This window comes from Syngnathus typhle, unplaced genomic scaffold (genome assembly GCF_033458585.1).
Source record: "Syngnathus typhle isolate RoL2023-S1 ecotype Sweden unplaced genomic scaffold, RoL_Styp_1.0 HiC_scaffold_187, whole genome shotgun sequence".
Lineage (NCBI taxonomy): Eukaryota > Metazoa > Chordata > Actinopteri > Syngnathiformes > Syngnathidae > Syngnathus > Syngnathus typhle.
In genome coordinates, this window is record NW_026872093.1 from 10,001 (window position 1) to 26,004 (window position 16,004).

The window sequence follows — 16,004 nt, forward strand, 5'->3', positions numbered from 1 at the left end:
CTGACGTCGCTTGGCAAGCGGCTCCCGTCGGTCGGTTCGGGGGACGGACGGCTCGCGTGAGGGTTGGGGACGAAGCTCGGGAAGAGCGAACTCGGCAACGGGGGTGGCACGTCGGTCGGGCTTGGCCAGCGGGGGCCGAGGATGAACCGTGCGGGCACGGCGGTGGTCCGGGGGAAAGGCGTCGGCCTCCCAGGCCCGAGCTGGGGGAACGTGCGATGACCCAGGCGGGAAGCTGCGCCCCGTCCGAGTCAGACTCGGTCGTTGCGGCCCGCTGAGGCTCGCTTCGTTTCCGTAAAGCGGGGGTCGGGGGCGCGGCGCTGTGCCGGCGACTTGCCCGCGCGAGGCGCGCGCAGCCGAGGCCCAAGCGGGAAGCTGCGCCCCGTCCGAGTCAGACTCGGTCGTTGCGGCCCGCCGGTCTCGCGCTACGGCCAGGATGCGGAGTTTGATCGACACTGGTGGGAGCCGGGGGGTCGAAGGGGTTCCGGCCGCCCCGCCGTCCTCAGCGCCGCTGTCACCCAGACGGGAAGCTGCGCCCCGTCCGAGTCAGACTCGGTCGGTGCGGCCCGCTGTGGCCAGCTGGCAACTAGCTACGGAAGGGTACCGGCGCTCCCGACGAACCCGCCGGGGTGGCTGGTGACCAACGCTGCGTTCGGCGCTTATTGCTGTGACCGGGAGGGAAGCTGCGCCCCGTCCGAGTCAGACTCGGTCGTTGCGGCCCCCCCGAGCCCGCACGCCTCTCGCGGAAGGTCATACGCCACCGGCGGCACGAAAGACGCCTCCCGCAACGCGGTAGTCGGGAAAGGCTATTCGGATAGTCGAGCAGAGTTGCGACAACACATCCCGCGGTGCCGTCTGGTTAGGCAAGGGTTTGAGAAACAGCATTCGCGGTAGACCGGCGCGGCCGGCGGACACCCACGCGGCGTGCCGCAATCGGATCGCGCGCTCGGCCTCCGTTGATTTCCTCTAGGTGGGTGATTCGGGGCGTCTCGGTCTCGCTGCCGTTCGGTCGCGCCAAGGCCTGCGGGGGCGGCGCGTAGCGCACGCTCTCGCGGCGGCCGAGGCGCTAGAGTGCGACCCGCAAGTGGGGAGGAACCGTCCACCCAACGCCGGCGCGAGCCGGGGCCGGTGGGGGCCCTACCAAGGCGGGTCATGAGTGCCAGTCGGTCAGTTCGGGAGAAGGGGAGGGTACTCGGAGGCCCGCCGGGAGCAGACGGGGGTCCGGAAGCTGAGGGGGGTGAAGGACGGCGGCCGGGAGCAGACGGCCGTCCCCGGGAGGGGGTGTTCGTTCACGTGCGGACGCCGGGAGCAGGCGGCCGTCACGCGATTCTGCCAACCGTTCCTACCGGCCTGTGTTTAAGGAGGCGGCCGGTCCTCCGTCCTTGGATGGATAAGATTCGCAGATTTTCGCCCGGCCTGTGTTTAAGGAGGCGGCCGGTTCCCTCCTTCCTTCCTTTCTTGGATGTATAACATTCGCAGATTTTCGCCCGGCCGGTGGTTTAAGGAGGCGGCCGGTCCTCCCTCCTTGGATGTATAACATTCGCAGATTTTCGCCCGGCCTATGTTTAGTGAGGCGACCGGTCCTCCCTCCTTGGATGTATAACATTCGCATATTTTCGCCCGGCCGGTGGTTTAAGGAGGCGGCCGGTCCTCCCTCCTTGGATGTATAACATTCGCAGATTTTCGCCCGGCCTATGTTTAGTGAGGCGACCGGTCCTCCGTGGAGAGCGACCCGCAAGTGGGGAGGAACCGTCCACCCAACGCCGGCGCGAGCCGGGGCCGGTGGGGGCCCTACCAAGGCGGGTCTCATTGCCTGTCGGTCAGTTCGGGAGAAGGTGGGGGTACTCGGAGGCCCGCCGGGAGCAGACGGGGGTCCGGAAGGTGAGGGGGTGAAGGACGGCGGTCGGGAGCAGACGGCCGTCCCCGGGAGGGGGTGTTCGTTCACGTGCGGACGCCGGGAGCAGGCGGCCGTCACGCAATTCTGCCAACCGTTCCCACCGGCCTGTGTTTAAGGAGGCGGCCGGTCCTCCACGAGAAGAATTCTGCCAAACGTTCCACCGGCCTGTGTTTAAGGAGGCGGCCGGTCCTCCCCGTCGTTCCGCCGGCTTGTGTTTAAGGAGGCGGCCGGTCCTCCACGAGAAGAATTCTGCCAAACGTTCCACCGGCCTGTGTTTAAGGAGGCGGCCGGTCCTCCCCGTCGTTCCGCCGGCTTGTGTTTAAGGAGGCGGCCGGTCCTCCACTATTCCTTCCTTGGATGGAAAGCATGTAGCACTTTGAAAATTTTCGAGCACTGTGACACTTTGAAAATTTTCGAGAGTTTTTGTACTTAGAAAATTTTTCGCTCTTGCACTTCCAGAGTGCTTTGCGGTAGCTCCTAGGTTCGCTGTCCGAGCATGTGAACACTTTTTGGGGGGGAACACATCGCTAGAGACACCAGCCGCCTGGTTCTCGGGGCCAAAACTTGTGTTCCCCACACTCGTTCTGACTATATTTTGCGATTTGGGGGTAAAGGTAATGAGTACAGTGACTAGGGGGACCAACTCATCGTACTCTGGCGCACCAACAGACCAAAGCTGGTACTGCACTTACCCCTGGTACCCCAACGCCTGGTACCTGACGGGCGAGAGGCTGATTTTTCGCTATTTGCGGCCGACCGAGGGAACCAGACAAAGCGGACACTTTACGGCGCAAGAGCCGTTGGCACTTAGAAATTTTTCGACAAAGTTGGCGCGAGCTCCAGAAGGAGAGGCTGATTTTTCGCTATTTGTGGCCGACCGAGGGAACCAGGCAAAGCGGACACTTTACGGCGCAAGAGCCGTTGGCACTTAGAAATTTTTTGACAAAGTTGGCGCGAGCTCCAGAAGGAGAGGCTGATTTTTCGCTATTTGTGGCCGACCGAGGGAACCAGGCAAAGCGGACACTTTACGGCGCAAGAGCCGTTGGCACTTAGAAATTTTTTGACAAAGTTGGCGCGAGCTCCAGAAGGAGAGGCTGATTTTTCGCTATTTGTGGCCGACCGAGGGAACCAGGCAAAGCGGACACTTTACGGCGCAAGAGCCGTTGGCACTTAGAAAATATTCGCCAAAGTTGGCACGAGCTCCAGAAGGAGAGGCTGATTTTTCGCTATTTGTGGCCGACCGAGGGAACCAGACAAAGCGGACACATTACGGCGCAAGAGCCGTTGGCACTTAGAAAATATTCGCCAAAGTTGGCACGAGCTCCAGAAGGAGAGGCTGATTTTTCGCTATTTGTGGCCGACCGAGGGAACCAGACAAAGCGGACACATTACGGCGCAAGAGCCGTTGGCACTTAGAAAATATTCGCCAAAGTTGGCACGAGCTCCAGAAGGAGAGGCTGATTTTTCGCTATTTGTGGCCGACCGAGGGAACCAGACAAAGCGGACACTTTACGGCGCAAGAGCCGTTGGCACTTGCGCGAGCTCCAGAAGGAGAGGCTGATTTTTCGCTATTTGTGGCCGACCGAGGGAACCAGACAAAGCGGACACTTTACGGCGCAAGAGCCGTTGGCACTTAGAAAATATTCGCCAAAGTTGGCACGAGCTCCAGAAGGAGAGGCTGATTTTTCGCCGTTTGTGGCCGACCGAGGGAACCAGACAAAGCGGACACTTTACGGCGCAAGAGCCGTTGGCACTTAGGCGAGCTCCAGAAGGAGAGGCTGGTTTTTCGCTATTTGTGGCCGACCGAGGGAACCAGGCAAAGCGGACACATTACGGCGCAAGAGCCGTTGGCACTTAGGCGAGCTCCAGAAGGAGAGGCTGATTTTTCGCCGTTTGTGGCCGACCGAGGGAACCAGGCAAAGCGGACACATTACGGCGCAAGAGCCGTTGGCACTTAGGCGAGCTCCAGAAGGAGAGGCTGGTTTTTCGCTATTTGTGGCCGACCGAGGGAACCAGGCAAAGCGGACACATTACGGCGCAAGAGCCGTTGGCACTTAGGCGAGCTCCAGAAGGAGAGGCTGATTTTTCGCCGTTTGTGGCCGACCGAGGGAACCAGGCAAAGCGGACACATTACGGCGCAAGAGCCGTTGGCACTTAGGCGAGCTCCAGAAGGAGAGGCTGGTTTTTCGCTATTTGTGGCCGACCGAGGGAACCAGGCAAAGCGGACACATTACGGCGCAAGAGCCGTTGGCACTTAGGCGAGCTCCAGAAGGAGAGGCTGATTTTTCGCCGTTTGTGGCCGACCGAGGGAACCAGGCAAAGCGGACACATTACGGCGCAAGAGCCGTTGGCACTTAGGCGAGCTCCAGAAGGAGAGGCTGGTTTTTCGCTATTTGTGGCCGACCGAGGGAACCAGGCAAAGCGGACACATTACGGCGCAAGAGCCGTTGGCACTTAGGCGAGCTCCAGAAGGAGAGGCTGATTTTTCGCCGTTTGTGGCCGACCGAGGGAACCAGGCAAAGCGGACACATTACGGCGCAAGAGCCGTTGGCACTTAGGCGAGCTCCAGAAGGAGAGGCTGGTTTTTCGCTATTTGTGGCCGACCGAGGGAACCAGGCAAAGCGGACACATTACGGCGCAAGAGCCGTTGGCACTTAGGCGAGCTCCAGAAGGAGAGGCTGATTTTTCGCCGTTTGTGGCCGACCGAGGGAACCAGGCAAAGCGGACACATTACGGCGCAAGAGCCGTTGGCACTTAGGCGAGCTCCAGAAGGAGAGGCTGGTTTTTCGCTATTTGTGGCCGACCGAGGGAACCAGGCAAAGCGGACACATTACGGCGCAAGAGCCGTTGGCACTTAGGCGAGCTCCAGAAGGAGAGGCTGATTTTTCGCCGTTTGTGGCCGACCGAGGGAACCAGGCAAAGCGGACACATTACGGCGCAAGAGCCGTTGGCACTTAGGCGAGCTCCAGAAGGAGAGGCTGGTTTTTCGCTATTTGTGGCCGACCGAGGGAACCAGGCAAAGCGGACACATTACGGCGCAAGAGCCGTTGGCACTTAGGCGAGCTCCAGAAGGAGAGGCTGGTTTTTCGCTATTTGTGGCCGACCGAGGGAACCAGGCAAAGCGGACACATTACGGCGCAAGAGCCGTTGGCACTTAGAAAATATTCGCCAAAGTTGGCACGAGCTCCAGAAGGAGAGGCTGATTTTTCGCTATTTGTGGCCGACCGAGGGAACCAGGCAAAGCGGACACATTACGGCGCAAGAGCCGTTGGCACTTAGGCGAGCTCCAGAAGGAGAGGCTGGTTTTTCGCCGTTTGTGGCCGACCGAGGGAACCAGGCAAAGCGGACACATTACGGCGCAAGAGCCGTTGGCACTTAGGCGAGCTCCAGAAGGAGAGGCTGGTTTTTCGCTATTTGTGGCCGACCGAGGGAACCAGGCAAAGCGGACACATTACGGCGCAAGAGCCGTTGGCACTTAGAAAATATTCGCCAAAGTTGGCACGAGCTCCAGAAGGAGAGGCTGATTTTTCGCTATTTGTGGCCGACCGAGGGAACCAGGCAAAGCGGACACTTTACGGCGCAAGAGCCGTTGGCACTTAGAAAATATTCGCCAAAGTTGGCACGAGCTCCAGAAGGAGAGGCTGATTTTTCGCCGTTTGTGGCCGACCGAGGGAACCAGACAAAGCGGACACATTACGGCGCAAGAGCCGTTGGCACTTAGGCGAGCTCCAGAAGGAGAGGCTGATTTTTCGCTATTTGTGGCCGACCGAGGGAACCAGGCAAAGCGGACACATTACGGCGCAAGAGCCGTTGGCACTTAGGCGAGCTCCAGAAGGAGAGGCTGGTTTTTCGCTATTTGTGGCCGACCGAGGGAACCAGGCAAAGCGGACACATTACGGCGCAAGAGCCGTTGGCACTTAGAAAATATTCGCCAAAGTTGGCACGAGCTCCAGAAGGAGAGGCTGATTTTTCGCTATTTGTGGCCGACCGAGGGAACCAGGCAAAGCGGACACATTACGGCGCAAGAGCCGTTGGCACTTAGGCGAGCTCCAGAAGGAGAGGCTGATTTTTCGCCGTTTGTGGCCGACCGAGGGAACCAGGCAAAGCGGACACATTACGGCGCAAGAGCCGTTGGCACTTAGGCGAGCTCCAGAAGGAGAGGCTGGTTTTTCGCTATTTGTGGCCGACCGAGGGAACCAGGCAAAGCGGACACATTACGGCGCAAGAGCCGTTGGCACTTAGGCGAGCTCCAGAAGGAGAGGCTGATTTTTCGCCGTTTGTGGCCGACCGAGGGAACCAGGCAAAGCGGACACATTACGGCGCAAGAGCCGTTGGCACTTAGGCGAGCTCCAGAAGGAGAGGCTGGTTTTTCGCTATTTGTGGCCGACCGAGGGAACCAGGCAAAGCGGACACATTACGGCGCAAGAGCCGTTGGCACTTAGGCGAGCTCCAGAAGGAGAGGCTGATTTTTCGCCGTTTGTGGCCGACCGAGGGAACCAGGCAAAGCGGACACATTACGGCGCAAGAGCCGTTGGCACTTAGGCGAGCTCCAGAAGGAGAGGCTGGTTTTTCGCTATTTGTGGCCGACCGAGGGAACCAGGCAAAGCGGACACATTACGGCGCAAGAGCCGTTGGCACTTAGGCGAGCTCCAGAAGGAGAGGCTGATTTTTCGCCGTTTGTGGCCGACCGAGGGAACCAGGCAAAGCGGACACATTACGGCGCAAGAGCCGTTGGCACTTAGGCGAGCTCCAGAAGGAGAGGCTGGTTTTTCGCTATTTGTGGCCGACCGAGGGAACCAGGCAAAGCGGACACATTACGGCGCAAGAGCCGTTGGCACTTAGGCGAGCTCCAGAAGGAGAGGCTGATTTTTCGCCGTTTGTGGCCGACCGAGGGAACCAGGCAAAGCGGACACATTACGGCGCAAGAGCCGTTGGCACTTAGGCGAGCTCCAGAAGGAGAGGCTGGTTTTTCGCTATTTGTGGCCGACCGAGGGAACCAGGCAAAGCGGACACATTACGGCGCAAGAGCCGTTGGCACTTAGGCGAGCTCCAGAAGGAGAGGCTGATTTTTCGCCGTTTGTGGCCGACCGAGGGAACCAGGCAAAGCGGACACATTACGGCGCAAGAGCCGTTGGCACTTAGGCGAGCTCCAGAAGGAGAGGCTGGTTTTTCGCTATTTGTGGCCGACCGAGGGAACCAGGCAAAGCGGACACATTACGGCGCAAGAGCCGTTGGCACTTAGGCGAGCTCCAGAAGGAGAGGCTGATTTTTCGCCGTTTGTGGCCGACCGAGGGAACCAGGCAAAGCGGACACATTACGGCGCAAGAGCCGTTGGCACTTAGGCGAGCTCCAGAAGGAGAGGCTGGTTTTTCGCTATTTGTGGCCGACCGAGGGAACCAGGCAAAGCGGACACATTACGGCGCAAGAGCCGTTGGCACTTAGAAAATATTCGCCAAAGTTGGCACGAGCTCCAGAAGGAGAGGCTGATTTTTCGCTATTTGTGGCCGACCGAGGGAACCAGGCAAAGCGGACACTTTACGGCGCAAGAGCCGTTGGCACTTAGAAAATATTCGCCAAAGTTGGCACGAGCTCCAGAAGGAGAGGCTGATTTTTCGCCGTTTGTGGCCGACCGAGGGAACCAGACAAAGCGGACACATTACGGCGCAAGAGCCGTTGGCACTTAGGCGAGCTCCAGAAGGAGAGGCTGATTTTTCGCTATTTGTGGCCGACCGAGGGAACCAGGCAAAGCGGACACTTTACGGCGCAAGAGCCGTTGGCACTTAGAAAATATTCTGAAATTCTCACCGACCTCCGTGGTGGAGAGGCCGAATTTTCGACATTCGTGGCCGACCGGGGAACCGTCGCCACTCGGACAACTTGTGCGGCAGCCCTCGGTGATTTTAGGACCGCTTTTTCACCCTCGCTGTCCGACCGGAGAACCGTCGTAGCTCGGACAGTTCGTGTGCCAGCATCCGCTGGCACTTAGAAAATTTTAAAAAAGAAAAAAATAGTCTTCTGCATATACGTTCTGACTATATTTTGCGATTAGGGGGTAAAGGTAATGAGTACAGTGACTAGGGGGACCAACTCATCGTACTCTGGCGCACCAACACGCCAAGGTTGGTACTGCACTTAGGCTGATTTTTGCGCTATTCGCGGCCGACCGGGGAACCAGCGCGGAGCGGACACATTACGGCGAATGAGCCGTTGGCACTTAGAAAATTTTTGAGCTTTTTTCGAACTTCCGTGAGGCTGATTTTGCGCTATTCGCGGCCGACCGGGGAACCAGCGCGGAGCGGACACATTACGGCGAATGAGCCGTTGGCACTTAGAAAATTTTTGAGCTTTTTTCGAACTTCCGTGAGGCTGATTTTGCGCTATTCGCGGCCGACCGGGGAACCAGCGCGGAGCGGACACATTACGGCGAATGAGCCGTTGGCACTTAGAAAATTTTTGAGCTTTTTTCGAACTTCCGTGAGGCTGATTTTGCGCTATTCGCGGCCGACCGGGGAACCAGCGCGGAGCGGACACATTACGGCGAATGAGCCGTTGGCACTTAGAAAATTTTTGAGCTTTTTTCGGACTTCCGTGTGGAGCTTTGGGGCCGTTCCGCCTAACTTTTTATGCCCGATTAGGCTTCCAGGGAGGCGGCTAAGCATTATTGACCAATCATGGAGCTTTTTTGGGACTTCCGTGTGGAGCTTTGGGGCCGTTCCGCCTAACTTTTTATGCCCGATTAGGCTTCCAGGGAGGCGGCTAAGCATTATTGACCAATCATGGAGCTTTTTTGGGACTTCCGTGTGGAGCTTTGGAGCCGTTCCGCCTAACTTTTTATGCCCGATTAGGCTTCCAGGGAGGCGGCTAAGCATTATTGACCAATCATGGAGCTTTTTTGGGACTTCCGTGTGGAGCTTTGGGGCCGTTCCGCCTAGCTTTTTATGCCCGATTAGGCTTCCAGGGAGGCGGCTAAGCATTATTGACCAATCATGGAGCTTTTTTGGGACTTCCGTGTGGAGCTTTGGGGCCGTTCCGCCTAACTTTTTATGCCCGATTAGGCTTCCAGGGAGGCGGCTAAGCATTATTGACCAATCATGGAGCTTTTTTGGGACTTCCGTGTGGAGCTTTGGGGCCGTTCCGCCTAGCTTTTTATGCCCGATTAGGCTTCCAGGGAGGCGGCTAAGCATTATTGACCAATCATGGAGCTTTTTTGGGACTTCCGTGTGGAGCTTTGGGGCCGTTCCGCCTAGCTTTTTATGCCCGATTAGGCTTCCAGGGAGGCGGCTAAGCATTATTGACCAATCATGGAGCTTTTTTGGGACTTCCGTGTGGAGCTTTGGGGCCGTTCCGCCTAGCTTTTTATGCCCGATTAGGCTTCCAGGGAGGCGGCTAAGCATTATTGACCAATCATGGAGCTTTTTTGGGACTTCCGTGTGGAGCTTTGGGGCCGTTCCGCCTAGCTTTTTATGCCCGATTAGGCTTCCAGGGAGGCGGCTAAGCATTATTGACCAATCATGGAGCTTTTTTGGGACTTCCGTGTGGAGCTTTGGGGCCGTTCCGCCTAGCTTTTTATGCCCGATTAGGCTTCCAGGGAGGCGGCTAAGCATTATTGACCAATCATGGAGCTTTTTTGGGACTTCCGTGTGGAGCTTTGGGGCCGTTCCGCCTAGCTTTTTATGCCCGATTAGGCTTCCAGGGAGGCGGCTAAGCATTATTGACCAATCATGGAGCTTTTTTGGGACTTCCAGCCGGTGCTTTGGGGGCCTTCCCCCTCACTTTCTACGCCCGATTGGGCTTCCAGGGACGCGGCTAAGCATTTTTAACAGAAATGGAGCTTTTTGCGGAGCTCCAGCCGGTGCCACCGGCAGGCCGTGCACGCGGACGAGATGACCGAAAGAAGCTCCAGGAGAGCGGATGGACGCTTTTTAAGCACCGAGGCGGAGATCGCGGAGCTTTAATAGACTTCCAGCGGGCCCAAAGCGGCCAGGCAGACGGCGCAGCGCGACCTGGTACCTCGCACGGGACGCATCGCCCCCCCCGCGCACAGTTCCAGGGGGCCGGGATGACGTTTCAAAGCTGCCGCTGCAGCTGCGGCGGGGAGTGGCCTCCCTCCGGTGGACACGACGAGTAAATGACACCGGCCGCTGACGCAAACCCACGCCGGACAGGAGAGCTCAAAAGCCGGGTAACATTTCAAGGAAGACCCCCCCTGCGCAGACCTCCACTAGGCCGGGATGACTGTTCAGCTGTGGCGGGGAGTGGCCTCCCTCCGGTCGGCACGACGAGTAAATGACACCGGCCGCTGACGCAAACCCACGCCGGACAGGAGAGCTCAAAAGCCGGGTAACATTTCAAGGAAGACCCCCCCTGCGCAGACCTCCACTAGGCCGGGATGACTGTTCAGCTGTGGCGGGGAGTGGCCTCCCTCCGGTCGGCACGACGAGTAAATGACACCGGCCGCTGACGCAAACCCACGCCGGACAGGAGAGCTCAAAAGCCGGGTAACATTTCAAGGAAGACCCCCCCTGCGCAGACCTCCACTAGGCCGGGATGACTGTTCAGCTGTGGCGGGGAGTGGCCTCCCTCCGGTCGGCACGACGAGTAAATGACACCGGCCGCTGACGCAAACCCACGCCGGACAGGAGAGCTCAAAAGCCGGGTAACATTTCAAGGAAGACCCCCCCTGCGCAGACCTCCACTAGGCCGGGATGACTGTTCAGCTGTGGCGGGGAGTGGCCTCCCTCCGGTCGGCACGACGAGTAAATGACACCGGCCGCTGACGCAAACCCACGCCGGACAGGAGAGCTCAAAAGCCGGGTAACATTTCAAGGAAGACCCCCCCTGCGCAGACCTCCACTAGGCCGGGATGACTGTTCAGCTGTGGCGGGGAGTGGCCTCCCTCCGGTCGGCACGACGAGTAAATGACACCGGCCGCTGACGCAAACCCACGCCGGACAGGAGAGCTCAAAAGCCGGGTAACATTTCAAGGAAGACCCCCCCTGCGCAGACCTCCACTAGGCCGGGATGACTGTTCAGCTGTGGCGGGGAGTGGCCTCCCTCCGGTCGGCACGACGAGTAAATGACACCGGCCGCTGACGCAAACCCACGCCGGACAGGAGAGCTCAAAAGCCGGGTAACATTTCAAGGAAGACCCCCCCTGCGCAGACCTCCACTAGGCCGGGATGACTGTTCAGCTGTGGCGGGGAGTGGCCTCCCTCCGGTCGGCACGACGAGTAAATGACACCGGCCGCTGACGCAAACCCACGCCGGACAGGAGAGCTCAAAAGCCGGGTAACATTTCAAGGAAGACCCCCCCTGCGCAGACCTCCACTAGGCCGGGATGACTGTTCAGCTGTGGCGGGGAGTGGCCTCCCTCCGGTCGGCACGACGAGTAAATGACACCGGCCGCTGACGCAAACCCACGCCGGACAGGAGAGCTCAAAAGCCGGGTAACATTTCAAGGAAGACCCCCCCTGCGCAGACCTCCACTAGGCCGGGATGACTGTTCAGCTGTGGCGGGGAGTGGCCTCCCTCCGGTCGGCACGACGAGTAAATGACACCGGCCGCTGACGCAAACCCACGCCGGACAGGAGAGCTCAAAAGCCGGGTAACATTTCAAGGAAGACCCCCCCTGCGCAGACCTCCACTAGGCCGGGATGACTGTTCAGCTGCGGCGGGGAGTGGCCTCCCTCCGGTCGGCACGACGAGTAAATGACACCGGCCGCTGACGCAAACCCACGCCGGACAGGAGAGCTCAAAAGCCGGGTAACATTTCAAGGAAGACCCCCCCTGCGCAGACCTCCACTAGGCCGGGATGACTGTTCAGCTGTGGCGGGGAGTGGCCTCCCTCCGGTCGGCACGACGAGTAAATGACACCGGCCGCTGACGCAAACCCACGCCGGACAGGAGAGCTCAAAAGCCGGGTAACATTTCAAGGAAGACCCCCCCTGCGCAGACCTCCACTAGGCCGGGATGACTGTTCAGCTGTGGCGGGGAGTGGCCTCCCTCCGGTCGGCACGACGAGTAAATGACACCGGCCGCTGACGCAAACCCACGCCGGACAGGAGAGCTCAAAAGCCGGGTAACATTTCAAGGAAGACCCCCCCTGCGCAGACCTCCACTAGGCCGGGATGACTGTTCAGCTGCGGCGGGGAGTGGCCTCCCTCCGGTCGGCACGACGAGTAAATGACACCGGCCGCTGACGCAAACCCACGCCGGACAGGAGAGCTCAAAAGCCGGGTAACATTTCAAGGAAGACCCCCCCTGCGCAGACCTCCACTAGGCCGGGATGACTGTTCAGCTGTGGCGGGGAGTGGCCTCCCTCCGGTCGGCACGACGAGTAAATGACACCGGCCGCTGACGCAAACCCACGCCGGACAGGAGAGCTCAAAAGCCGGGTAACATTTCAAGGAAGACCCCCCCTGCGCAGACCTCCACTAGGCCGGGATGACTGTTCAGCTGTGGCGGGGAGTGGCCTCCCTCCGGTCGGCACGACGAGTAAATGACACCGGCCGCTGACGCAAACCCACGCCGGACAGGAGAGCTCAAAAGCCGGGTAACATTTCAAGGAAGACCCCCCCTGCGCAGACCTCCACTAGGCCGGGATGACTGTTCAGCTGTGGCGGGGAGTGGCCTCCCTCCGGTCGGCACGACGAGTAAATGACACCGGCCGCTGACGCAAACCCACGCCGGACAGGAGAGCTCAAAAGCCGGGTAACATTTCAAGGAAGACCCCCCCTGCGCAGACCTCCACTAGGCCGGGATGACTGTTCAGCTGTGGCGGGGAGTGGCCTCCCTCCGGTCGGCACGACGAGTAAATGACACCGGCCGCTGACGCAAACCCACGCCGGACAGGAGAGCTCAAAAGCCGGGTAACATTTCAAGGAAGACCCCCCCTGCGCAGACCTCCACTAGGCCGGGATGACTGTTCAGCTGCGGCGGGGAGTGGCCTCCCTCCGGTCGGCACGACGAGTAAATGACACCGGCCGCTGACGCAAACCCACGCCGGACAGGAGAGCTCAAAAGCCGGGTAACATTTCAAGGAAGACCCCCCCTGCGCAGACCTCCACTAGGCCGGGATGACTGTTCAGCTGTGGCGGGGAGTGGCCTCCCTCCGGTCGGCACGACGAGTAAATGACACCGGCCGCTGACGCAAACCCACGCCGGACAGGAGAGCTCAAAAGCCGGGTAACATTTCAAGGAAGACCCCCCCTGCGCAGACCTCCACTAGGCCGGGATGACTGTTCAGCTGTGGCGGGGAGTGGCCTCCCTCCGGTCGGCACGACGAGTAAATGACACCGGCCGCTGACGCAAACCCACGCCGGACAGGAGAGCTCAAAAGCCGGGTAACATTTCAAGGAAGACCCCCCCTGCGCAGACCTCCACTAGGCCGGGATGACTGTTCAGCTGCGGCGGGGAGTGGCCTCCCTCCGGTCGGCACGACGAGTAAAGCTATTTAGGAAAATCTGAGATAAATATCACTTGCATAATAATTTGGAACACGGTCCCGTGTTCCAAATTATTATGCAAAATGTATTTAGACACCAGCAATCGCACTTAGATTTGTTTCTTTTTTCTTTCTTTTAGCTTCCATAATGTTACCGGGCGCTGACGCAAACCCACGCCCGGCAGGAGAGCTCAAAAGCCGGGTAACATTTCAAGGAAGACCCCCCCTGCGCAGACCTCCACTAGGCCGGGATGACTGTTCAGCTGCGGCGGGGAGTGGCCTCCCTCCGGTCGGCACGACGAGTAAAGCTATTTAGGAAAATCTGAGATAAATATCACTTGCATAATAATTTGGAACACGGTCCCGTGTTCCAAATTATTATGCAAAATGTATTTAGACACCAGCAATCGCACTTAGATTTGTTTCTTTTTTCTTTCTTTTAGCTTCCATAATGTTACCGGGCGCTGACGCAAACCCACGCCCGGCAGGAGAGCTCAAAAGCCGGGTAACATTTCAAGGAAGACCCCCCCTGCGCAGACCTCCACTAGGCCGGGATGACTGTTCAGCTGCGGCGGGGAGTGGCCTCCCTCCGGTCGGCACGACGAGTAAATGACACCGGCCGCTGACGCAAACCCACGCCGGACAGGAGAGCTCAAAAGCCGGGTAACATTTCAAGGAAGACCCCCCCTGCGCAGACCTCCACTAGGCCGGGATGACTTTTCAAAGCTGCCTCTGCAGCTGCGGCGGGGAGTTGCCTCCCTCCGGTGGACACGACGAGTAAATACACCAGCACTTGCTCTTAGATTTGTTTCTTTTTTCTTTCTTTTAGCTTCCATAATGTTACCGGGCGCTGACGCAAACCCACGCCCGGCAGGAGAGCTCAAAAGCCGGGTAACATTTCAAGGAAGACCCCCCCTGCGCAGACCTCACTAGGCCGGGATGACTGTTCAGCTGCGGCGGGGAGTGGCCTCCCTCCGGTCGGCACGACGAGTAAAGCTATTTAGGAAAATCTGAGATAAATATCACTTGCATAATAATTTGGAACACGGTCCCGTGTTCCAAATTATTATGCAAAATGTATTTAGACACCAGCAATCGCACTTAGATTTGTTTCTTTTTTCTTTCTTTTAGCTTCCATAATGTTACCGGGCGCTGACGCAAACCCACGCCCGGCAGGAGAGCTCAAAAGCCGGGTAACATTTCAAGGAAGACCCCCCCTGCGCAGACCTCCACTAGGCCGGGATGACTGTTCAGCTGCGGCGGGGAGTGGCCTCCCTCCGGTCGGCACGACGAGTAAATGACACCGGCCGCTGACGCAAACCCACGCCGGACAGGAGAGCTCAAAAGCCGGGTAACATTTCAAGGAAGACCCCCCCTGCGCAGACCTCCACTAGGCCGGGATGACTTTTCAAAGCTGCCTCTGCAGCTGCGGCGGGGAGTTGCCTCCCTCCGGTGGACACGACGAGTAAATACACCAGCACTTGCTCTTAGATTTGTTTCTTTTTTCTTTCTTTTAGCTTCCATAATGTTACCGGGCGCTGACGCAAACCCACGCCCGGCAGGAGAGCTCAAAAGCCGGGTAACATTTCAAGGAAGACCCCCCCTGCGCAGACCTCCACTAGGCCGGGATGACTGTTCAGCTGCGGCGGGGAGTGGCCTCCCTCCGGTCGGCACGACGAGTAAAGCTATTTAGGAAAATCTGAGATAAATATCACTTGCATAATAATTTGGAACACGGTCCCGTGTTCCAAATTATTATGCAAAATGTATTTAGACACCAGCAATCGCACTTAGATTTGTTTCTTTTTTCTTTCTTTTAGCTTCCATAATGTTACCGAGGCGCTGACGCAAACCCACGCCCGGCAGGAGAGCTCAAAAGCCGGGTAACATTTCAAGGAAGCTATTTAGGAAAATCTGAGATAAATATCCTTTGCATAATAATTTGGAACACGGTCCCGTGTTCCAAATTATTATGCAAAATGTATTTAAGTGTCATAAAGATTACATTTTTTGTTTTTCAAGTACTGAAATCACCCTCAGTCATGGTACAGTCCATGGTAGTCTGCCAGGTGAGCGCAATTGTAGTAATTAACAAGTCTATTTAAGTTCCGCGTTTTTAAGCGTTCGGCCATTTCGTTCAACCATGGGGAGGAAAAAGGATCTCTCTGCTGTCGAGAAGCGTGAAATCGTTCGATGCCTTGGACAAGGTATGCAGACATTCGATATTGCACGAAAGCTTAAGCGCGACCATCGAACTTTGAAGAAATTCGTCGCTGATTCGGAGCAAACGCGCGTTCGTGCAGACAAAGGCACGACAAGGAAGGTTTCTGCAAGACAAACAAATCGAATCAAGAGGGCGGCTGCAAGCATGCCACTAAAGACGAGCAAACAAATATTCGACGCTGCTGGTGCCAGTGAAGTCCCACGAACGACGAGGTGCAGGATCCTCCAGAGGCTTGCAGTTGTGCGGAAACCCTCCATTCGGCCACCCCTGAACAACGCGAACAAGCAGAAACGGCTGCAGTGGGCCCAGACTTACATGAAGACAAATTTTCAGACAGTCCTGTTCACCGACGAGTGCCGTGCCACCTTGGATGGGCCAGGTAGGGTTTTTTAAGTTTTTCCTTGCACTTTTGAGAGCTCAGGGGATGCTTTGAGAATAATTGT